Genomic DNA, 25,361 nt, shown 5'->3' with positions numbered 1-25,361 from the left:
AAGTTGAATGCAAATGGGAAGGTGGATTGGGGCCTACAGACTTCAATGGTTGACAAATGCCCTAGCTCCAATATAGATAGCAGGTAACTTAATTATGTAAATCAGCAGGAGATTGACCCTGCAGTGAATTTTTAATAATACACTAATTGTCTGATAAAGAAAACAAATAAGACATTAGTGGTAAATCTTCATCTCAGCATGCAGAAATTTACATGCCTAAATCTTGTTACTAATGAGAATTGTACATAATTCTTGAGGAGCTAGGGGAAAGATTTAAGTGGATTTTTTTATCTGCTTTTTCCTGTCTAGGAAAAGAGTTGAAATTGAGCTTAAGTCTGTCTTGGCTCTTCTCTTTTCAGAGTGACTCATAGCTCTTCTTGAATATTACCTGTGGTAGTCTCCTACAGTATGTAAATTGGTTGTAGGACAAAAAAGTCAAGACTTTTCTAACACGGTGAGGAAAGAATGCTGTTTCTTAAAGGAGAAATTCTATGAAACCTGTGGACAAAATTTGTCTTGAAAATAAATATCTCTTCTAAAATTCCAGAAAAATTCTAGCAAAATTTTCAAAATTGCAGTTTACATTCTCATTTTCTGATTCCTCTTTAGTCATAAGAGACATCTAAAATACTTCTGCTACTGCTGTGTCACAATAATGAGATGTGCTATTTGTATAATCATTTTTTTGTAGCTACTACTGATAGAAACATCATCTGGAGATCAAAGTGTCTTTTGTTCTGTTCTAAAAAAGCTTCAAACTGCTGCTTGAAACTTTCAGAAGATACTTTCAGAAGATACTGTCTTTCATATATAATCTCAAAAATATCTGGCTCTTTATCTGACATCCTGAAATTTTTAATGGCATAGATATTCTAATTTTCAGCTTGTTAATTAGTAATATCAACAGCTGATAATTTATGAATGAAGTAGCTATATCTGCAAATAATATTTATAAAATCATGACTTAAGTGCAAATCAAAGATCAAAAGTATTTAAAAATAATTCTGAACATCAGTTTTGCAAATTTTCAGATTTTTTGTGATTGTTTGCTTGTTTGAGTTTTAGTGTCTTCTTAAATAAATAGAAAGATTATAAGTGTTGGTGTTTTTTTCTTATTATCTGAAAGGCCAGTATTAACATGACTCCAGGAAGTGGAGATTTAATACGATAAAAAGTCAAATACTTTGAGAACTATGATTACTACTGATAGTAACAATGAAATTGGAGAAAATACAAGTTGCTCTAAGTTGGTTTTTCTTCACCTATTAACTCTGTTTATTGGCTTTATTATATTCAACTGACTAGGCATTAAATATTATTGATTTCAAGAATACTAATTATTTAAAGAGAACTCAAAAGGAGGTAATGACTAGAATTTGTTTTCAGGATGTGTGAAAAGGTTGAATTATACACCAAGATAAACACCTCCATGATTCACTCAGAGTATTCACCTTATACATTTAAAAACAATGACAGCAGAAACTCATCACACTGTTTTTAAACTTGGACTCATATGTAGTATTTAGTTTCATACACTTCTCCAGTTTGGTTATATTTTTTTTGTTTTGTCATTATTTTTACAAAAAAAAAAAAAAAGGCTAGATCTGTGTTAATTTACCTTTATCCTCAATTCTCAGAAGAAACATGCTATGTAGTAGAAACATCAGTTGTAAATGTCCTTTCACTATAGAAAGATTTAAATTATACTTCTTTCTTTCCACAGGATTAAAATATTTTGTTTACAGCCATTATCCTCAAGTAGTTTCAGGATTTAAACAAGTAATTAGTAAGTTGCCGCTCTGTCACAGGATTTGATTTAACTAACTCAGATTATGTATGAAATGGTGGTTGTAATATTTAGCTGTCTTGAAATGTAAACATAAATCTTGGCTATCTCAAAGCAACATAGGAATGGTGACTTACAAATTAAACAATTAAACAATTATTTTGACTTGTAAAATCCTTTGAGAAATCTTCAGATGGCAGTTGTGGATCAGTTGGTAAATTAAGGCTTAGATATGTTTCAAGCGCACAAGATAGCAGACAAATCAGTCTCTCAGCTGACAACATTATTGAAAGGCTCTCTTAAAACAGCTCTGGATGAGCTCCAGTTTTACATTGCTTTATGCTGTTGTCTCTTCTCATTCTCACAGTTTAGGGGCTTTTGTCACTCTTAGGATGTCTCTGTCTCCATTTCATTCCCACGGAATGCATCCATCAGTTACAGTTAATCAGTTATCTTGTTTGATCCCCACCTGAATTTCCATTCCTTGTCCTGAATTTCAATGTCATAACTGGTTTGAGAGCTAAATACTTACTTTTAAAAATAATAATAATTTTGCTCTGGTTTTTTTTTTTTTCTGGTTTGTTTTTAAATTCAGGATTTTTGAAATATCCTTTTCTTTCACTACAATTGAAATATTCTGTGAGGTTCAGCTTTACAGCGTAGTATGCATACAATATTCTACATCATTATTTAATTTATATTTCAGCATCTTTCGGTTAAACTTACTGTTAGTGTAGAACTCTCTAGCATGAATTTATTGCATTTATGTATAACTCCACTCTGCCTTTTTCCTTTGTTCCTCTTCTTTACATTATAAAATTTATTTCACAGAATCATGGAATCACGCAGATTCATAGGGATTGGAAAGGACTTCTTGGGGATCACCCAGTCTAGCCCTTTGTTAAAGCAGGTTCCCTACACTGGTTTGCATAGGAAAGCATCCAGGTGGGTTTCAAATATTTCCAGTGAAGGAGACTCCACAACCTCTCAGGGCAGCTTTTCCCAGTGTTCTGTCATCGTCAAATAAGTTTTTCCTCATGTTTCTGTAGAACTTCCTGTGTTGCAGTTTGTACCTATTACCACTTGTTCTGTCGCTGGGCATCACCAAAATGAACCTGGTCCCATCCACTTGACTTCCACCCATTAGATACTTTATAAGCATTGATAAGATCCACTCTCCAGGCTGAGAAGTCCCAACTTGCTCAGCTTTTCCTCACAGGGGAGATGCTCCACGCCATTCATCATCTTTGTGGTCCTTTGCTGGACTGTCTCTAGAAGTTTCTTGAACTGAGGAGTATACTGAACACAGTATTACAGATGTGGCCTCACCAGGGCAGAGTAGAATGGGAGGATCATCTCCCTCGACCTACTGGCCACGCTCTTTCTAATGCACCCCAGGATACCATTGGCCTTCTTGGACACAAGAAGACACTGCTGACTCATGGCCAATCTGTTGTCCACCAGAACAACCAGGTCCTTCTCTGCAAAGTTCCTCTCCAGCAGATCAGTCCCTAACTTGTACTGATGCATGAGGTTATTCCTCCCCAGGTGCAGGACTCCAATACAATTGCACTTGTTGAATCTCATCAGGTTCTTTTCTATCCAACTTTCCAGCCTGTCCAGGTCTTGAAGAATGGCGGCACAGCCTTCTGGCACGTCAGCCACTCCTCTCAGCTTGGTATTGTCAGCAAATTTAAATCCAGGTTAGATCATTACTACTCAGGATCCTAGAATATACTGCAGTATTGCATATAATAAGGAAAATTGTTGTATTTCTCCTATATCTTACCTATTGAAAGCCAAAATTCTTTCCCATTTCTCTTCTATTTGCATTAAACGCATTGAGATCTGCTTCAAGCAACAGTGAGAGCATGGTATAGTCACTGAGAAAATATCCTGAGCTCTCTAAAAGACCTGCCCCAGAGGTTGCTAAACAATTCAAAAAAAAAAAAAAAACAAAAAACAAAAAACAAACAAAAAAAAAACCTCTCAGAGGATGTCTTCATGAGATTTATTCCTGGCTTCACATACAAAAAAAATTTGGAACCATGCTCATAGACCTAAATGTGAAGTGTTCTTGACCAAACTTTTTTAACTTAAATTGACTTTGAAATTGATCCTATTCTAAGCAGAAATCAGGACTAGAGTTCTCCATAGGTTCCTTCCAGCTTTCAATTACTCTGTGATTCTGTGACTGGTGCCTAAGCAGTAACTAAGGTAACATACAAGGATAAAATTTTCAGGATTTCCTCTTTGATATTTGTCTTCAAATTTTACATTTACTATAAATTAAAGCTGGAGTTTTCATTATAGTAGTTGCATACAGAAGACTGGTTACTAAGAAGAAAAGGAGGAGCTATTAAACAGAAAACACCAGAAATATCCCAGAAAAACACAAGGTGACCACTTGGACATAAAAGTAATAAAATGTGATGACCTATATTTACATTCCCATGTAAAGTTTTGCAATCCTTTGAATCTTAGAAGAAAACTTCATTAGATGGCATATATAATCTTGAACTTGTATCACTTCATATTTTGTAAGAATCAAAGCAGAGGATATTTTAATGTAGAACAAGCCTGAAGTTCCCTTACATGAAGTAGTTTTTGTTCTAGAGATATTGTGTTGCCTCCACCAGTTTATATGAGTGTGTATCTATCTGTATTTTTAACGAAGGACATTGATTTTTATATGTGCATTATGTAACAACAACAAAAAAAAAGAAGCTCAAATATGACAGGATATCTATCACCTCATAAATTATAGGAATAAACTTATATATATGCTTATCCATTCTCTTCAGTAATAGGACCCAAGGGAGCAGGATGGAGCTGTGTCAAAGGAGGGTCAGGTTGATGTTAGGACATGGTTCTTCACCAGAGGGTGGTCAGGCCCCAGAACAGGCTCTCCAGGAAAATGGTCATGGCTCCCAGCTGGAGTTCAGTAAATGTTTGGACAACACTCTCAGACATAGGGTTTGAATTTTGAGTGGTTCTGTGTCAAGTCAGGAGTTGGACTCGGTGATTCTTGCGGGTCCCTTCTGACTAGGGATATTCTATGAATATTTTGCAGTTCTTACATTTTAAAGCATACCATTTCTGCTGTAAATTTACCAAAACTATGATTTCAGACTGCATTTGTCTGAGATACCCACAATTAAGACGAGTCATAAGAAACAGGAGAAAATGGTTTTGCAGACAGAAAGTACCTTTAAAAAAAACACCTAAACTACAAAATAACCTAAAGCTTCAAGTTACAAAACGAGACATCTAAGAATAGGAACATGAGAATAAATGGGCAATACTAATGCGAGTTCCTGTTGTTTGTGTTAGATCATTTGCATTTTTGAGAGTGCTGAGTCACCAAATAATTCATCTGACAAAAATACAGATTTCATAGTCTACCCATTATCCAGCCAAGTTATTTCTGGACAGCTATATATCAGACAGCAATAATTATTGTCTTCAAAATCATCTCTGGCAAGAATGTAGAACATTTGTATTACTCATAGCAGTTGAAGATACACTGAATGTTTCTGAATTAATGAGTGTTTCTTTGTAGTATAGATGTTGGATGAGCATGGACAAGATGAAAATTTACATCCTGTGTCTTCTTCCTGTTCACAAATACTCATTTTGCAGCTTTACCATATGCATATATTTCGTGTAATGGTTCTGAAAACTCTTTCACAGATCTTATTTACACTGTGTGCCTCATGTAAACTGAAGCGAAAGACAAAAGAAAAAGACATGAATTTGATAAGCTTCCTATTGAGTTCCCCCCTTAAGTCTCCTTTTTTTCCTTTTTTTTTTTTTTTTCTGTGATTCTTACAAAATACCAACTGCAGCATTGAAACTTCACCTATCATGCTGCCAAACATACAAGGTCATGCACCTGGGTTGGGGCTGGGTGGAGAAAGGACTGAGAATAGCTCTGAGGAGAATGACTTGGGGCTGTTGATGTATTAAAAACTCAGCATGAGCAACTCAGAAAGCCAAACATATTCTGGGCTGCAACAAAAGGAGCATGACCGGAAGATGAAGGGGGTGATTCTCTCCCTCTGCTCTTGTTGAGACCCTCCTGGAATACTGAGTTCAGCTCCAGGGCCCCCAGAATGAAAAGGACATGGACCTGTTGGAGTGAATCCTGTAGAGGGATCCCTTATCAGGGAGTGTGGTGGTAGGACTAGGGCAATGGCTTTAAAGCAAAAGATGGTTGTTTTAGATTAGACATGAGGAATAAATTCTTTAGTGAGGGGGTGGTGAGGAACTGGAACAGGTTTCCCAGAGATGCTGTGGTTGCCCCATCCCTGGAGGCATTCAAGGCTGGGCTGGATAGGGCCTTGGGCAATCTGACCTAGTGAAAGGTCACTGTTGGGGGGGTAGAGCTAGGTGGTGTTTGAAGTCTCTTCCAACCCAAGCCAATCTGATTCTATACTCTGTGCATTCCACCAATCTCTCTCTATCTGCCTATGTGATTCAGATGATCTACTTGTAAGCCATATAAAATGAGGGCCACCATTAACTTCTGTGCTTGAACTCTGCCTACTTTTAGAGACTTAATCCATAATTAACAATTGTGAGACGAATTGCTAATAATAAAAGATGTGATATAATGTCAAATTAGATTATGAAGAACAGAAGATATTTACATATAGATAAGAACATGATGTCTATAATATATCATCATGTAAAGCAAGGATAGTTTTGTTATAAGAAGCTATAAAGTCAATTTAATACATGCAACTGTGGTTTCTCATGGAGTACTGCTTAAGGAAGTCTTTAGCTTTTGATCACAATTCCTGTTAAATAAATATTCATTAAAAAAGAACTTTATATCAACAGGTATAAAATCATATATACAATATATTCTTGAGTCTTTTTAATTCAAAATATTATGGATCTTACGATGTGCTCAATGGATAACGTTTTCTAAGCACAGATAGTTTGGTCTTATGTTGCTTGTATCGATGAATAAAAGTCTAATTTCCTCTAATGTATTACGGAAAATGCATCACTCAGACATAATATGAAGAACATGAGAGAAAACGCAAGTGTTGGAACTACTTCTTTGTGGAGACAGAAGTTTCAGCTTTTCACAGTTTCTGACAAAGAAACAGAGATGTTTCCCTTCTCAAAATGAATTATTATATTGTTGGGGCGCAGTGTGCTCGGGAGCACGTAGCTAATGATTTACTAATGACCTACGATGTAATCTTAGATGAAAGAAATAGATTTATAAGTACAGGTGCAGGTGCAGTGGTGTGAATAGTATGTTGCAGTTTAGCAAGGTGTTCTGTATATGAAAATTGCTTGGAAAACACCATTGTTCTCTGATACGCTTGGTTGCAAGAAACCTGGATCCTGTAAACAAGTACACTATATAAGGGTTTGTTGCTACAATAAAGTTGAAGCTGTGTGCACTCACATTGAGTGGTCGTGCTTCCCCACGTAAGGAGGGCAACCCTTTGGGAAAAATTGGGGCGTTTCCCAACATTGTATATTTTTTAACTAATTAGTGCATGACATACATTCTTTGTGTCCAGGTGCATAATTTGTACATGTAAGTGTACTGCTTCAATATTGCTAAATACAACACAACTAATCATTTAAACCTCTTCAGAAAAGTAACGTAAAAATGAAATGATGTCCAAGCTGAACATCTGAACAAAAAAAGCAGTATTTCAGTTTTCTACACTGTTATTTCTTGGTAATACTTTCCCACTATTTCTTCCAAACTACTTTTTATTGTTTTGCTGCTCTGTATGGCAAAATGTTATGCTCCTCTTTCAGTGATTCTTATTCTTTTTTTCTTGTGTTTACCAAAAAGCTCCAAAGTTTTGCAAATTGATAAGATAAACATCTAGGTTGTTAAAAATCTAATTATTGGGGTCCTTAGATATAACATCTGCTTATACTTTACTTCAGCACAGTCATTCCCTCTCTCTATATATGAGATATTAGAATTTGCTAATAATAAAATATACATTTTTCCCTGCTCCCTCAGGTTACACTCTGAAAAAAACACCATAAAATCTTGACTTGTTATTGCAGTAGTTTTTGTATTGAACATGGCTATTATCAACAGATCCACATGTGAGGTGATTATTAGAAACCCAGTTAACTCAAAGAGGTGTTCTGTATTTTGGAGTGCTTGTAGGATTACATTAGGGACACCTCTGGCTGTTCCTCTAGCTTATCTCTTTCAAAATCAATACTTTTTCTGATTATAAAGTCTTTTTCCTTCCCCCTTTAATGTAGCACTTCAGACAGTTGAATAACAGCTTTCTTTAAAAAAATATTTATCTCAAGAACATTTATAGATCTGCAGTCTGAATTACTGCACCAGCACACAGCACAAAGATTTATATGAGAAGTAAAGGTTTGCATTCACACATCTGAAATGTGTGACTTTATGGAAAGACTTCACAGATTTCACTCTATCTTTCTGCCCAAAAAAACCTTCTGTCCACTGTTTGCATACATGTTCAGCATGAAAATTGCTCTTCTGGCCAGCACACACATTTCCTATGTGACAGGGCTGGTGTACACAGAGTACAGGGCTGGATGGACCCAGGCTTCATCTTAGCCAGGGAACACTGAACATCTCACAGATACCAATGGACAAAGCAGCAGCAGGCAAATTATATATAAACCCTCCAGGTTACGGATAGTGAATCTAAACCAGCGCATGGCAGTGGCCAGCTACAAATCCTACTGCTGGGGACTTGGAACCCCAAGTGTGGCATCTGCGCCTGGCGATTGCCAGCCTCAAAGGTTGACTCATCTGCAGAAAAAGGCAGAGGAAAATGAAGGCCAAGGGGTTCTTGTACAGCCCTCTCTTGCCAGCTACATGAGGCAGGAGTGCCAAGTACATTTTTGGGGTATTTTAGACACAATCATGTTGCTGATGTCCAAGGATTTAAAAACATATTAGTGTCAGATGAAACCTGGGTCGTATGTATTGGCTTTATTAAAACTCCATTAGGAATTACATTCTCAAAACACATTATGTTTGAAATAATTTTCAAGGCTCTCTCTTCTATCTATCCTTGGCCAACTTTATGATCAATCATTTTCACTGCTTACAATAGATGTCAAGCAAGTCAGGAGAGATTCATGTCAAAAGATCAATGAAAGACTGAAGATGAAGTCAAATAAGTTGTGAATATAAAAAGGAAATTCACATAAATTCTGCTCCCTACTCCATTACCCTTTTTAAAAACATATAAATTGTGTGATAGGAAAGATTTTAAAACCAGAAAACAAAACCCCACACAATCTACTCCCTCTCACCAAACTACCAAAGATCAAAAGCAGGATGCAAAAGGTGTGCCCCTTGAATTATGACGCATCTTCTCTCTACACAAGTACTATCTAATGCAACAGAGAGCACAGTCTCTTCCATTTATAATGAATGGAATGAACTGGGATGTCTGACTTCCAGCTATTCACCATTTCTCTGAAACTGGAGGAATTTGCTAGGACACGGAGAAAGCAGATGGTGAAGGTGGAAAAGTCTTGTATTCTTGACCAAAAGCTTAAAGTGAAAAGCTTACTCTTGGATTTGTGCATGCTGATGAAACAGAATTACATGGGGAAATAACAAAGATTTACTGTGAAATGCTGGAACATACATCTGAATCCCACACCTACCTCAGACAAGTACAGATACGATCATCTTTAGTAATGAAGTTAATGACTAAAGAGTGTGGTAGGATTCAAAATAAGTAGGCCAAATTCCTTTGTTTGACCTAGAGACAATTAAACTTTTTTTCTGTCTCATCTGAAAAACAGTCAGAATTCTTTCCTTGTCACGATACAAGGGCTGCTCCAAAAGTGAAGCCCCCTATTATATTATGTTTGCCCATAACATCAGAGGCAGGTGTTGGTGGTATGGTAGTAGAAGTTGATCCTTCCCAGCAATATTCCATTACATTTTGTTGTCATTTGACAGATTGCAGCAGAGGGGCAGTCTGACAAAATGGTGTCTGACATGGAAGTGCGTATGAAGCAAAGGTGAGTAATTGAATTCATCCATGTGTAAAGTTACACCCACTGACATTCATCAACACTTGCTTTTGTTTATGAAGACTTAATAGTGGATGTGAGAACAGTGAGGCAGTGGGTGGCGTGTTTCAGTAGTGACAGAAACAGTGGGTCAACTCCGCTTGTGCAGATGTTTACAAGTGTGGCGTGCAGGCTCTTGTTCATCACTGGTGAAAATGTATAGCTAATGGCAGTGACTATGTTGAGGAATTATATTTTATAATGGAGAATTTTCTCTTTCAAATAGCATTATTGTGCTCTTTCCATCAGTTGTAGTTTCAGTTGAAATAAATAGGAGACATTACTTTCGGAGCAATCAGTGTACATTAAAAATTGTCTTTAGGCCTGTGATTCCCTCAAGATGGACAATTCTATTATACTGAAAATAAATCCATGGCTTTTTTTTGAGCTTTCATTAACATTTAAATAACTAACTCAAAATTTTATCTGAATAAAGCTTTTTAAAAGACATTTCAGATTTTAGTCAGCTAAAGTTGGAATGCTCATGGTAGACAAAGACATAAATCTAGTACCAGGTTCCTGAAGATGTCACTAAAACCCTTCCAGTCCCTATGGCAAATCCATACTGTGGTTTGTGTTCATTTTTTTTTAATTTAAAAATAACAAGAGCTTAAGTAATTAGTAACTATATTTTGAACAGTTTATCAGTTGATAGATTTTGTCTTTGCTATGATACTCTGATCATTGTGAAGACATGGGTGAAATTAGTTGATCTGGTATCCAAATAAATTCCTGTTCGGCATAACAGCAGTGCTGGTTCCTGATAATTTTCAAAGCACTGGCCTTCAAGTTTAAAACACTGTCTATTCCTTTTGTACACAGTTGAACAGTTAATTAGGTTCAAGCTATGGTTAAAGCATTTACCACCTCCTGAAATATTAAGCATCAGATGCTACTGCATACAGAAAGTATACAGAACTGATGTTCTGATTCCAGGCTACAACACTACAACATCAGCACTCTGCCTTAAATTCTTTGTTTGCTAGATAGGACTTAAAATTTTAATTGTAAAACTGCATTTTGTCATGTGCCAGCACTATACATATTTTTTACTTTGAAATTGTCTGTCCTTTAAAGGAAAACAGAGTAAGAAAAAACAATCAGAGGAAAGAGAAACACAAGGAAAACCCAGCAAAGTTCAATGTATTCTAAAGGGACTTTATAGTGATGAACACCCACCTGCTATTAAAAAATCAACAGTTTTTGTTCTGAAAGTACTTTTTCTTATGTAATGGTTATGCCTAGAAGGATGGTATCATCTTACTTCCTTTGACTGAATTCACTTTCTAATTTCTCATTTTCAGGTAATGTCTAGGTTTCACAAATTCTTTTCACAGACCGTATCTATGATGTGGCTTTTGCTATCTATCTGCACAGCTGAAATATCTCACATCTTGGTTACTGCAACACTCTTTTTCTCTGACTTTGGCAAATGCAATCCTGCTCAGCTGCTGTGAAGGTCTTTTTCCTGGCCTGTCATTTTGACCATTTCACCTCTCTCTACACCTCCCTTTTCTAGTTACTGCTTTTCTGCCACTTCAAACACAAGCTCCTTGTTTCACTTTCAAAGTTCCTTCACAACCCATCCCCACCCTACCTTTTCATTCAGTAAAGAGCAGTTGATGCTAGCTACCCATTGGCACACAAAACCAGTCTCTTAACAGACTTTAATTAAGCGACTTTGTGATTTCTCCCACTGTCTGTAAGACTGGGAAGCACTTCTTAAAAACATTCCCCACATCGGCACTCTCTTTTCAACCCTGCCATTAAAACTTGCCTTACCATGATGCCCTGAGAGAGATAAGGACATAGAAGTGGCAGGAGTACCGTCTTTATTCACTCAACATCACATCATTATTTCCCCATTTATGTCTGTCTATCTGAATGCAAGTTCTTTGCAAAAAGGGATTCTGGAAGGTTTAATAAGTTTTCTCCTACAATGGCATCCTAGTCAATTATTAGCATTATATTTGAAAGTATAAAAGTGTAAGAAAAATGTGTAAATTTCTTAAAAACTTTTCTATACTTCTTGCATTCAATGATTTGAACAATACTTCTACATTGCCTGGACCTTCTGCTCTTTGAATTTTGCTGTTACCTTCAGCTAAATATTTATTGTATCCATATGGGCCATCCTAAGACTTCTGTCCCATATCAGTATGTCAGAATTGAGCCTATCATCAACATTTACACAGAATGGCTGGGTGCTTCTTAAATATAGGATTTCAGGCATAATCATGGTATCTAAATTAGAGATTTCCTCAGAACTGATACCATATGCAGTGTAACAGGCCAGCTCTTTCTGTCTTGCATCATTGCTCGGATAAAAATGAAGTAGTTCAGGCGTTTTATGGGAAGGATATAATGCCTGTAAAATTTATTTCTCTCTTCACATGCTGAAAATGCACTCCAGGGTATACCATAGAACAAACTTGCCCAGCTCATAAGAAACATAGTACATTGGATGCAGGCCATTAAATTAGTGCTTTCTAAACCATCTAATCTAACGCAGCAGGCAGTTTTGACTTTTTCAAGCGTTTGACTGTTACAAGTATTAGTTATTAACACTTGTTTCCCTTCTTTCTCTCCTCTTAGTTTTGGCTTTTTAACCATATTCTTAAAGACATTTCAAAGCACAAATGTTGTCACATTGATGGCCTTTTTCTGATGAGTATGAATTCTGCAGCGTATGGCAGAAAAAGCACAAAACATGATTATTTGACTTGGGTTGTTCAGAACCTTAACGTTGTAATTACTGTATTTTAAGGACCAAGCCTGAAGAAAATGTAGAACTTTCTTTAGCTAATTTGAAAAAGAAGATTTAACTGAAAACAAAGCACAGTAAAAATACAACAACAAAATAACTTCAAACCACCAAAGCTTCCAAAACTTGCAGTTTTCTTGTAATGGTTTGAAGCCACTAGATGGGTAGATATGTACTAACACAAATTTAATCTTGGATCTGATTCTAAATCAAAGGAGTTGTTTATGTGAATCACTGATAGTGAAATTTGAAAACTGATATGTTCTGGTTACTATCCATATTCACATTCATATTTCCCCAGAGCTACAGAGGTGAATAAGGATGCGAATGATACACATGGAAGTCAAAAATCTGGGTTGAATCTGAAGAATGGTATCTGTTCAAACTGAGTTAATATCAAAAGCAGAATATCTTGGTGACCTGGGCTTCTTATCTTGTAGATAAATTATCTATAATTTTGTGTTTCAGTGTATGTCTTTCAGTTGGAAAAGGAGTTGGGCACAAGAATTATGTTGTGTGTACATATTTGTATCTATAAAAAAGTAAGGATATAGACTGGGGAGAAACTAGACTTTGGAATAAGAAAAGCTTTCCGATGTCTTTAACATACATGTAATTTCAGGAATCACATCTGAGCCCTTCATCTACAGTATATTAAGGCAAAAGGTGAAGCAAGTGTTACTCATTGCAAACTTTTTTAAAGATCAGTGTCAGATATCAATTTCCTGTCTAAGGAAATAAGATAATTTTTGACTAAAAAAAATGTGCTTGTTATGTACTTATAGGCACAGTGCATTTATTTTTAGCACATAAAAATCAATAAAATAAAATTAAAAAATATATATTTTTAAGTTGAATTATGCGGTATCATAAAGTCAAGACAACTGTGGGAAAGTGATCTCAATTATACTTCTGGTTGTACAGCTGTTTTTTTCAGTAAACTCTATCTCCAGAATCCCTTTTCCTGTTGGTGAGTATACAGACTACAACTTTTAAATCTTGAGTAAATTATAAGCATGGAAGATGTGCTAAGTATAAATTCCTTGACAGTGAGTCACTTAAGGAACATAAGATTTTGGAATGAATATATCAGTATTATTTGGTGAATGTTTACAAGGAAAAAAGTGATAATGAAAAGTTCAGTGGCTAGTTGTAACTAGGCTAAAAGCTGCACAGTTTTTCATTCAAATCTTGTTTCAGAATTACAGTGAAATTATTTCAACAAACAAAATTGTAATTAGGTTTAAAAGGGTAAGATGTAGAATTCCTATGTAACATTGGGAGCTGAGGACTGAAGTATCATATAATTGTTCAGAAAATCAAAGATATATGGAAAGTTCTAAGAAATGTCTGAATCCAATGTACATAGTATAAAACACATATTTCACATAAAAAAATCTCTTGAAGTATACACAAAAAAAGTTAAGTAGAAAGAGGATGCTTTTTCATCATCCCAGAGAGATAATGTTCTTTAGCACATATAGATCAATCTTCAGCTACTCTTATTATCTATTCCATGTTTGAAGTTATCACAGACATTGGTATAGTAAGGAGTGTATCACTGAGTGAAATTCATGCTATCACATTAAAGCTTAAGTAAAAGCCAGTTTGATAAAGGTCATCTTTTTGCTGTAAATGCAATTGGAGGTTTGAAGAGGTGAAATCCAGCCTCCAGTATAGATCCAAAGTCTGAGCTGCAGCTCAGCTTGTTCCTTCCCTACAGTCTGAGCTATATATAACACACTGTAGTGTGTACTGGTGCTTGACGTAATTAGCAATGACCAGAGAAAACCAAATTTTTTGTACATGCATGATTTGAACAATGTAAATGTTCTTTGTTAATTTGTTCTTCACCGATCAATTACAAACAGATCTCATTTTGTATTGCTAGGGCTTTTGCATTTTAGTGTATGGGCCAAAAACTTGCAAAAGGAGATAACATATTTTTCATTTGAACTTCCCTTTGTTTTTTCATGGTGACGGGTTACCTATACTAAATAGTTCTTCCTTCTGTCCTTGATCTGGAAACTGAAGCTTTCACAGAGAAACATTGATTCAGACCAAAACACAAGTAGCTCCGTGCACATTTATGACCAGGCTATAAATGAAAGTATAAAGTGCTGCAAACTTGGTAGAACTATTCTGTTGTACACCAAAATAAATAGTTGACAGTCAGCTTTTCTGTATATTTCTAGTTGTAGTAATTATCTGCATATACTTCGGTAGAAATCTTTTTCAAGTTTAGAATACTAATTGTTTTCCTGAATTATTTTTGTTTTATTTTTCATGAGAGGAAAACATCTCTCTCTGTATGGTGTACAAATTAGTATGTTAGAGAAGGAAATATGTCTGGACCCCTAGAATATGAGGGACATGGATTAGTGAGAACTATTGGTGATAGCTGGACGGTTGGACGGGATGATCTTGGAGGTCTTTTCCAACCTTGTTATGTTCCAACCTGATTCTATGATACTACGAAAATAAAGGTGGATGCTTTGACATTCAAAGACAGCACAAAGTGATCTTTTGACCAGCTAATTAAGCATAATTGGGTTTTTTATTTTATTTTGCTTCCTGTGCAATTTGTGAATTTGACTTTACTGCTGAGCAAGGTGGATGGCATGACACCACTTGACAGTCTGTGTCATAAGCATATTTCTGAGTCATTGCATGGCATAAAAACATGGACTGCTGTAGAGATAGCAACAGTATTTATAAATATATTGACATAAGTATCCATATAAAGACAGCACGTGCAGGTCACAGCAAAATAATAACTAAAATCATCTTGAGGTTTGTACCAGGGTCAAAAGCATTATAATTTTCTCTCTTAGCAAAACACAGACAAAGTTCATGAGAAGTATCCTGCTAATTCTCTGCTGCACTCTGTTGTCCTTCATTCCTTCAACAAAGCATATTTGCAGAACTGTCCATTTGGGTGCTAGCTGTACTGACAAATGTTGACATAGTCCTATACAAGGTGATTTTTCTTTTTTTTTTCTATAACAGCTTACACAGAATGAAAGCAGTTATGCTCATATTGAAAGTTATAAATTTTCACAATAAAAAAATTCTACTGAAAAAAAAAACCACAACAACCCAGTATTTATAAAAAGAAGCTGTTTAATTTTTAGATTGTGTTTATCTTAGTGAAAGACACTCCACAAAAATTTATTTTCTAGAAATCGTGTGATTTGTTTTCAACTGATGTAAAACCCAGAGAACACAATCGTTAGGAGACAGAGTTAGAGCAAAGGCTAGTTGAAGTATTTCTGTGGAAATTTTGGAGGACAATTTTTACAATTCTTTCTGATTTTCTGATTTCCATCCAAGATTGGAAATAATACTAACACAAAAAATATGAAACATAGGACTGGGAGAAATGCCACTGCAGTGTTTTACATGTGCTGTAATACAAGTGTTTCAATTTTTGATCTCTTCTCTAAGGCAGATATCATTATTGGCAGAAATCCAACATGGTTCACCATAGCTTCTGCACTTTTGTGATTCTTTATATATATTTTTTTCTATAACATCTTATACAGATGATACCTGATAGCCTTCTGTGATGTCATCACTGGCTGGGTAGATAGGTGGAGAGCAGTGGATGTTGTGTACCTTGACTTCAGCAAGGCTTTTGACACTGCTCCCACAGCATCTTAGTTATGAAAGTTAGAAAATGTGGGATAGATGAATGGATGGTGAGGTGTATTGAGAACTGGCTGACTGGAAGAGCTCACAGGGTTGTCATTAGCAGTGCAGTCTGATTGGAGTCCTGCAAGTAGCAGTGTTCCCCAGGAGTCAGTGCTGGGTCCAATCTTGTTCAACATCTTCATGAATGACCTAGATGAAGGGACAGAGTCCACCCTCAGCAAGTCTACTGATGATACAAAGCTGGGAGGAGTGGCTGACATGTGAAGGCTGTGCTACCATTCAACAAGACCTAGACAGACTGGAGAGTTGGGCAGAGAGGAACCTGATGAGGTTTAACAAGAGCAAGTGAAAAGTCTTGCATTTGGGGAGGAAGAACAGCATCCATCAGTACAGGTTAGGGGATGATCTACTGGAAAAGAGCTCTGCAGAGAAGGACCTGGGGGTCCTGGTGAACAACAGGTGCCCTTGTGGCCAAGAAGTTCAATGGTTTCCTGGGGTGCATTAAAAAGAGCGTGGCCAGCAGGTTGAGGGAGGTGATCCTCCCCTCTACTCTGCCCTGCTGAGGCCACATATAGACTATTGTGTCCAGTTCTGGGCTCCCCAGTTCAAAAAAGACACGGATCTCCTAGAAGTGGTCCAGCAGAGGGCAGCAGAGATGATAAAGGGCAGGGAGCATCGCCCATATGAGAAAAAGCTGAGTAACCTGTGTCTGTTCAGCCTGGGGAAAAGAAGACTGAGAGGGGGTCTGATTAATATTTGTAAATATCTAAAGGGAGGGGGGAGGCAAATGGATGAGGCCAGGCTCTTCTCGGTGATGTGCAGGAATAGGACAAAGAGTAATGGCCTAACATTTGAACATAGGGAGTTCCGTACTAACATGCAGAAGAACTTCTTTATGGTAAGGGTGATGGAGCACTGGAACAGGTTGCCCAGAGAGATTATGAAGTCTCCTTCTCTGGAGATATTCAAGACCCATCAGGATGTTTACCTGTGTGACCTATTGTAGGATACCTGCTTTCGCAGCAGGGTTGGACTCAATGACCTCTCGAGGTCCTTTCCAACACCTGCAATTCTTTGATTCTGTAAAATAAAATGGTAACCTGAAAAAATCATACTTTGTATCACACTTTGAATAGGTGCATCCAAAATATGGTAGAAGTAACTCTATCCATATTTCTGATTTTTAAAAGGCTTTTTTTTTTTCTGCCTGAAAAAAGCGGATTATTTCCTTTTTCGTTTGTTTTTTCCATGAGAGCAAAGTAAACGTATCCAAGTAGCTCTTGTACCCTTCATTATCTTATCATGCCCATAGACTTTTTTACTTTACTCTGTTTTTGAAATATGTTTATTTCTTGAAATAAAAGGGAATTAAATGAGGTTTGAATGTTAAAGTATGCAACAAAACCCAAACCCATGTACTTGAGTCCAGTCCACATGCATGCACCTTTTTGTGACTGCATTAAATGCAAATAATATAACCAGATTTCATTTTGCTGAAATGAAGAATATTGTGACTTGATGCCATGCATGTGCCAGGAGAATAGTTCATTAAACATTTTAATTGTTGTTTTATTTTGTGGTTTGTTTTGTTTGTTTGTTGTTTGACAGGGAAGAATAGAATGGAGGAGGTTTGTCTTAAGTAATTTGTAGTAATCCTACTAGTTTGATTAACTAGAAATCCAATTCATTTGTAAAAGACTAGTTTAACAACACTCATTTTCTAAAAATCCATGTTAGCTGGTGTTAATTATGCTATCAGTTAAGACCTGATTCATGCAACAGCTGTTTCACTTTTTTCACCCACAAACTGGCATGCCCTTAATTACTCGGGTTGACCCATTTATTATTTTACAATGTCATAACATTAACTTTGCTTGGTCAATGAACATGATGAAAAATAATGTATCTTCAACAATTTTTTCAAAGTCTTATACAAATCAGGCTGTGGTTGTGAAAGAGTAAGCCATATGATCAAAAAACACTACAGTGTTTACTCTTTGCATATCTTCTTGTTGAATATTCTTTGCTTGCATATATTTTAATTATATAATTGGAAAAGCTTCATACTATATTCTGATAATTCTTGATACCAAAAATAATCTGATGTTAAGAAATCCGATACTATATCCCTTTTGCTACCTATCTACTGACATGAACAGGAATTGACTTAATTTCAGGCGCAGAAACAAAGCACGTCTGAGTCCTCAGAAGTAATTTGTTAAACTGAAAATAAGTTGCTAGTGAAACACTGGAGAAAAGAACTAGGTGCAGGGAAACTACATTTGGAGATGCTTAGAAAGGAAACAAATTATCTTTACACTCTGTTTTTCAAGTTTGATCATTTAGGGGCAAATATCAGTACTTTAGCATTCTTTACAAATTCATCTCCACGGTTAACCATCCATGCTTAATCATGGCTGATAATGAGATTTGTAAACTTTCAATCCCTTAACTAAATATCTGTGAATTGGTCTGTGCATAAAGCAGACTGGGAGAAATTTGATATATATATTTTTTAATCTAAAGAGTTAGAAAGAGTTGATTGATTTTTATATTTTAAACACATACAGAAAATTTCATTGGTTTCACTATGCAAACAGCAAGTTTGAGATCCCACACAGAAAGCAATAGAAAACAAACTCATGGAACCTTCTGTTCCCTACAGTATCTGAATATTCTTTGTTCATCACAGATCGATGCTGTGCAGGTAGTCAGAGCATACGTCTGTCTGAGGGCTTCTCATAATGGATTCTATGAAACAAAGGAAGTAAACTGAATCTCCAAACCTTTCAAAATATCATTTCCAGATACATCCTCATCATCTTACTAAAAAGATCCCATAGGATTCCATTTCTAAGATTTTTCCTATTATAGTTAACCCAAATTGCCTTAAGAGGGCTCCAAAGTAAACAAACTGAAACAACAATGGGTTGAAATAAAACCAGAATTCAAGAAGTAACAAGCAGGAAAAAATAATGATAGTAAAAGGAAAGTTTGGACCTGCATGTGAAACAAATTAATGGATGTGGAAAAAGAACCAAAGCCTCAAAAACACTGTTACTAGAAATAGTCAACAAATGAGATGCTGGAAAGAGATGCAAATTAACAGGAAGAATTAATATCATGGCTTTCCCAGTGTTCTGGGAAACATGCAATCAAAATAAATATCCTGCACTCTGTCTCATCTATTTATTCAAGGTTGTGTCTACTTGACTCCCAGAAGAAAGAAACTAAAAAGACCCTGTCCAAAACCCTCCCCAAAACCTAGCCATAAACTTTGACAGATTGCTTGAGCCAACAAAGGCTATTTCTAACAGAAAAATTAAAAACTGTACTCAGAGACCATCTTCTTTAGTTTGTCTCTGCTTTCTTGTTTATTCACCTAGACCCAGTTTTCTTGAGTGAGACCAGAAATTTTCTAAGAAATTTTCTAAGTAGCACTAGATTTAGGTCAAATAACTCCAGTTACTGTCTCTATACTTTTGCACATTTCTTGCACCAAGTATGGAATCTTGGTGCACATGGAAGAAATGCAGCACATGGAAGAAAACTCTGTAGATTAATACAACCAAATAATTCAAACATGTTTCTTTTGATCTTTTCTTCTTTTCTTCTTTTGCATTTTCAAATTATAGAAGAAAATTGGCAGCCTGGGCCCCAGCCACTAGGCAGGAATTTTGAGCAAGGATAGCTGAAGGAGACAGCTACTTTTAAAATCCCTTGATGCCAAGTGCATTATATTATATTTTAAGTATGTAGCCGTCTTGTGATGTGTAAGCAGATGATTGGTTGAAAGTAAAGAGGCACATAGATAATTCTCTTATCACTTTCCAAAGAATAAAAATATCGCTGTTAATATGAATGTGTTGCTCAGCTAGGGAGCAAGAAACAGATGTCTAGCTCCAGTACTACATACCTAAAAAAACCACTGACATCAAGTTAACTAGATTTTGAATCAAATGTTAAGCAATTAGTTTTGTATAAATTTATTAATGATTTGTTCTGAAAGAAGAGTGAAATAAAGCGCTCCTTTCAAAAGGATGATCATAGAAGAAAACAAAATTATAAATTCTTCTGATAAATCAAAATGGTCAAAGAAGTAAACACAGAAACCTATTCTTCTCATTATTCAGGACACCTCTTCTGACAAAGAAATTAGCTTTATTTTGTCACCTCATTTATCACAGAAAAAGAATTTAAAAAAAAAAAAAAAGAGAGAAAAGAAAAAAGAGAGAAATACCATACCTTCCCCTCAAGCCTTTTTCAACTAACTTCAAATTGTCATTAGAGTTCTACTGTGATGCTGCTCAGTTTAGTGATCTATTTCTCCTTTGCAGTTTCAAAACTTAATTACTACAGATAGATCTAAAATACAGAGTTCTGCTAAATTAAAAGTGTAATTTGGTGCAGTTTTTTGGTCACATCACACTGCATGTGCAGTAGCTAGCTGCTTCTGACGTCTGCTTTTTCTCAGGTCAGATTCTTTTCCTTTCTTGAGTTGAAGTTTTAGAATATAAAGGATATTGCTGCGGAAACTTGGTAGTGTTTTCAGGTTTGCTGAGCAGGGTCCTTTGTCAAAATAGTTGCAAACCTCCATTACTAAATGTGGTTTAAACTGGCAAGCAGCTTAGTACACAGTTGTTTGCTCACTCCTCCTAAATGGAATGTCGGAGAGAATTGGAAATAAATTAGAACCTGTAGATTGAGATAAAAACTATTTTAATTAGAAAAAAGAGAAAAATGGAAACAAAAATGTAATGATAATAGCATGTATATATATATAAATATGCAACACAATTACTAGCCACCTGTTGATTGATGCCTAGCCAAAAATACAACTACTTGCTGAGCAATGTCCCGCTATCAACAGCAATGCAATGCAATGCATCTCACCACCCAGCAATCACTGAGCAGTGAACAGCCCCTGGCCAACACCCCACAGTTTAATTTTCCTCCGAATGACGTCATGTGGTATGGAATAACTTGTTTTCTAGTTCAAGTCACCTGTCCTAGCTCCAACCCACTCCCTGCTGTGTAGCCATAAAGGCAGTGTCTCTTTCCTGCTGAGTGGCTCAGCCCAGTCTGGTCCTGGCTGTGCTCCCATCACTCATCAACAACTGAAACATCAGTGTGCTATTAACACTGTCTCAGTTGAAACCATGACACCAGTGTCTCATTCTTAAGCCCAAGTTGTTAGATCTGATGCTGGCTGTATAATTTGACAAGACAGGCAAGGCTACCTTTTCTTTTACTTTGTAAAAGACTTTGGCTTTTTCCTAACTTCCCATGGCAATTGTCTTTGCATGCTTCAGTCTTGTTCTCGCATTTATGTCCTCATCAATGACAAAAAGAATATTTCTGACTCTAAGAAGATCTTACACTCTCCTGCTGAGGCACTCTATTATCCACCTCTTCCAACAGATTCAGGGCAGTTCTGCGTGTGCCTATCTGTAGCCCCAGCAAAAGAAGATTTACTATGGTGTCAACGCCACGTTTTGAAGCAAATTCTGTTTTCCAGAAGCAATACAAACCAGTATGCATTCTAGGGGATGTACAGGAGCTGAAGACTGTATTTAATTCTTTCAGGATATTATTTTTTCACTAAGAAAGAAACCCTCTGCGAGCAGTGGTGCTGGCTCCAGCCATGAGATCTTATATTTTTTCATGATTTGAGCTGTTCTGGTTCGTCTGTCCTGCCCGGCATCTGTACTGCCACCTCTGTCAGCAGTTAGGAGAGGAGACATTACCCTGTGGACACACAGCTCAAGAGCAGGGCACATAAATGCTCATTGCTCTGTCTTTTTGCATCTTGGGAAGCTCCTTGTAGCCCTTCTCTATGTCTCTTTGTTCTTTTTTGCAAGGTGTTTTACCTTATCCTGCTCTGTAATTCATCATTTTATGTGCATAGCTTGTGGCTGTTTCATTTAAAATGTCACTGGGTAGCACTGTGGCTTGTATAACAATGTGGGTGATAAATGGGAAGTTTATCCCCAGAGCCTTTTCTTCTAGATTTATAGCCACCTAAAATCTAGTAGGTAAGGGTCGACTTCTCTTTCTCCCACCACCCTGGTGCTTCCTCCTCCACCTTCCTCCTTGCTGCACCTGACAGCAGACACCATGGAGAGTGTGGCTGACCCATTCTGGCAGAGAGATGAGGAACTAAGAGGGCTGTATATATATATATTCTTTACTGAGTGGGTGACTGAACACTGGCACAGTTTGCCAAGATATGGTGTGAATTCTCCTCCTTGGAGATCTTCAAAAGTTGTATAGACATGGTCTCAGACAACTTGCTCTTGGTTTCTCTGCTTGAACAGGATGGACCAGATGACCCCCAGAGGTCCCTTTCACCCTCAGTCATTCTATGATTCTGTGATACAGACTCAGGTCTATTGACTGCATGGGGATGGCAGGGGTTAGAGTAGCAGGAAGCAAGACTGCTGTCACATCAAGTCTACTTGCTTTCCTGAGTGCTATTTTTACATGCATGGCCTGCATATCTACATAATCTACAAGTAGTTTCAATGCAATTGCAGGGACAACAGTACTTTTACAGGGGCTGATTATGGGCCATATTACACCTATGATCTGACTGCTTCTGCCTCTTGAATTAATCTAACTCTTTTGATCATTTACTATTCACTTTTTGGTCTGTTTTTGTTATCTCTGCTGAATATTCACATCTCTGTGGGCTTCCCTAAACCTTCTCCCAGTCCTAAATTGAATCCTAAGTAAACTTTTCTTTTATCTCATCTTGCTACTTCTCCACTTAATCACATAATCCTATTACTTTTTTCATTTCCTTCCATCTCTCTCATCCTTTCCTCTCTTTTGCTGTTGCAACAAATTCTCATTTCTCTCTCCTGCTTGCTTTCTCATGCACAGAAGCCTTTCTCTGCTTTTTCTGCTCTTTGTAATATTTATTTATCTTGATCTGCTCTTGTTCCTTCCCAGGGTTCTCCTACTTCCCAGTTACAATTCTTTGTTTCAGAATCACAGCTCTGCCACTTCTTCCTGTTCTGTTGCACTTGAAGAATGTCTGCTCAGTCTCAAAATGTCATAAATTTATGACATTTAACTTGGCATCCTTCTCTTTTTTAGAAGCTTTTCCTTTGTGCAGACCCTGCCATTTAGACTCTTCCATACATCTGTATTCTGAAACTGTATCTGCTGAAGTATTTTTTTTTCCTTATATGTAATTAACTAGGAGAAAGTGATGTTTTCTTCTTGCCATGCAATTGCATTCAGAATCAGTAGATAGAGCAGAACTGTCTAGAATTAGCACATCTACTGTTTCCTAACATAAAAATCATGGTTTCTACACTGACTTTAGAATTCAAATTTGTTTCTCTGTTTACTGAAAGAATGAGACTAGGCTTCCTTTCTCCTACAGTTGTCTATCTTCCTATAGGCAAAAATTATCTAAAAGAAGGTATCATCAACTGTGATACTCATACTCAAGGTTATACTAGGGGGCAAACATAATGTTTTTGTTAGCATGTTAGAGGTTGACAGACTAGGCAGGGTAGAATGCCCATCTGTTTATCTAGAGCTTTAGTAGGATGTACACTGTGTAGATCATCTTTTCTTTAGCTTTTGCAAGTGTGAACTAGGACTGACTTTCTAAAATATCATGACATTGTTAATTATTTGGCAATATAATGTATTGTTGATTTGAATATGTGATTTTTATGCATTTGTGCATGATTGTACACAAAAATAGGATACATTTAATTAACTCTGTCTGTGTGTATATATATATATACATGTGTCTTTTTATACTTTGTACTGAATTTCTTTCATGAAGAGAACAGATATTTAATCCTGTGCTCCTTATTTGGCATTAGTAGATTTATGTCTTTGCTTTGCTCCCTTCTATCACTGTCAAGTAATAAAAGCTATAGATCATCCTGTGGGTGAATTCAAAGTTGCATTTCCGTCTTTGAGTACAGGAAAATATTTTATTAAATGAAAAGATTTGCAGTTTAATATTTTAAATTTAGAGAAATAAAATACTAATGCTTTCAATTATTCCAGTTTGTTTTTTTCATAGAATCACAGAATGATCTGGGTTGAAAAGGACCACCAGGATCATCTAATTTCAACCTCCCTTCTGTGTGCAGCGTTGCCAGTCACTAGACCAGGCTGCCCAGAGCCACATCCAGTCTGGCTTTGAATGCATCCAGGGCTGGATCATCCACAACCTCCTTGGGCAACCTGTTCCAGCACATCACCACCCTCTTTGTGAAAAACTTCCTCCTGATATCTAATCTAGACCTCCCCTGTCTTAGTTTAAAACCATTCCCCCTTGTCCTATCACTATCCACCCCTGTAAACAGTCGTACCCCCCTCCTGTTTATACGCTCCCTTCAAGTACTGGAAGGCCACAATGAGGTCTCCCCAGAGCCTTCTCTTCTCCAAGCCAAACAAGCCCAGTTCCCTCAACCTTTCTCCATAGGAGAGGTGCTCCAGCCCTCTCACTATCTTAGTGGCCCTTCTCTGGACCCATGCCAAGAGCTCCATTTATTTACTGTGATGGGGGCCCCAGGCCTGGATGCAGTACTCCAGATGGGTCCTCACAAGAGCTGAGTAGAGGGGGAATAATCACCTCCCTCTCCCTGCTGGCCACTCCTCTTTTAATGCAGCCCAGAACATAGTTGGCCTTCTGGGCTGCCAGCGCTCACTGCTGGCTCATGTCCAGCTTCTCATCCACCAGGACCCCCAAGTCCTTCTCCGCAGGGCTACTCTCAAGGAGATGTTCCCCCAGTTTGTATAAGTAGTGGGATTGCCCTGGCCCAAGTGCAGCACCTTGCATTTGTCCTCGTTGAACCTCATTAGGTTCTCATGGGCCCACTTCTCCAGCCTGTCCAGGTCCCTCTGGATGTCTTCCCTTCCCTCCAGTGTATTAACTGCACCACTCAGCTTGGTGTCATCTGCAAACTTGCTGAGGGTACACTCAGTTCCATCGTCTATGTCATTGATAAAGATGTTGAAGAGCACTGGTCCCAAGACTGAACCTTGGAGGACACCACTCATGACTGGCCTCCACCCTGACATAGAACCATTTATCACAACCCTTTGGCTGTG

General features: G+C 37.1%; 1 long non-coding RNA gene across 23 annotated transcripts in view; it reads left to right on the top strand.

Annotated features, from left to right (window-relative positions):
* Nucleotides 1–25,361, top strand: part of LOC110386958 — a 225,482-nt gene that overhangs the window by 13,004 nt on the left and 187,117 nt on the right. For 22 of the 23 annotated variants that reach the window (XR_002432353.1, XR_002432344.1, XR_002432343.1 and 19 more), the window contains one exon: nucleotides 9,744–9,805. The exons of the other annotated variant lie outside the window; for it this stretch is intronic. This is a non-coding gene — a long non-coding RNA (uncharacterized LOC110386958). The remainder of the gene's footprint in view (nucleotides 1–9,743; nucleotides 9,806–25,361) is intronic. 23 annotated transcript variants of the gene reach the window in all.

Source organism: Numida meleagris, chromosome 1 (assembly GCF_002078875.1).
Source record: "Numida meleagris isolate 19003 breed g44 Domestic line chromosome 1, NumMel1.0, whole genome shotgun sequence".
Taxonomy (NCBI): domain Eukaryota; kingdom Metazoa; phylum Chordata; class Aves; order Galliformes; family Numididae; genus Numida; species Numida meleagris.
Note: the sequence above shows the minus strand (reverse complement) of the source record. Positions and strands in the feature narration are given on the sequence as shown.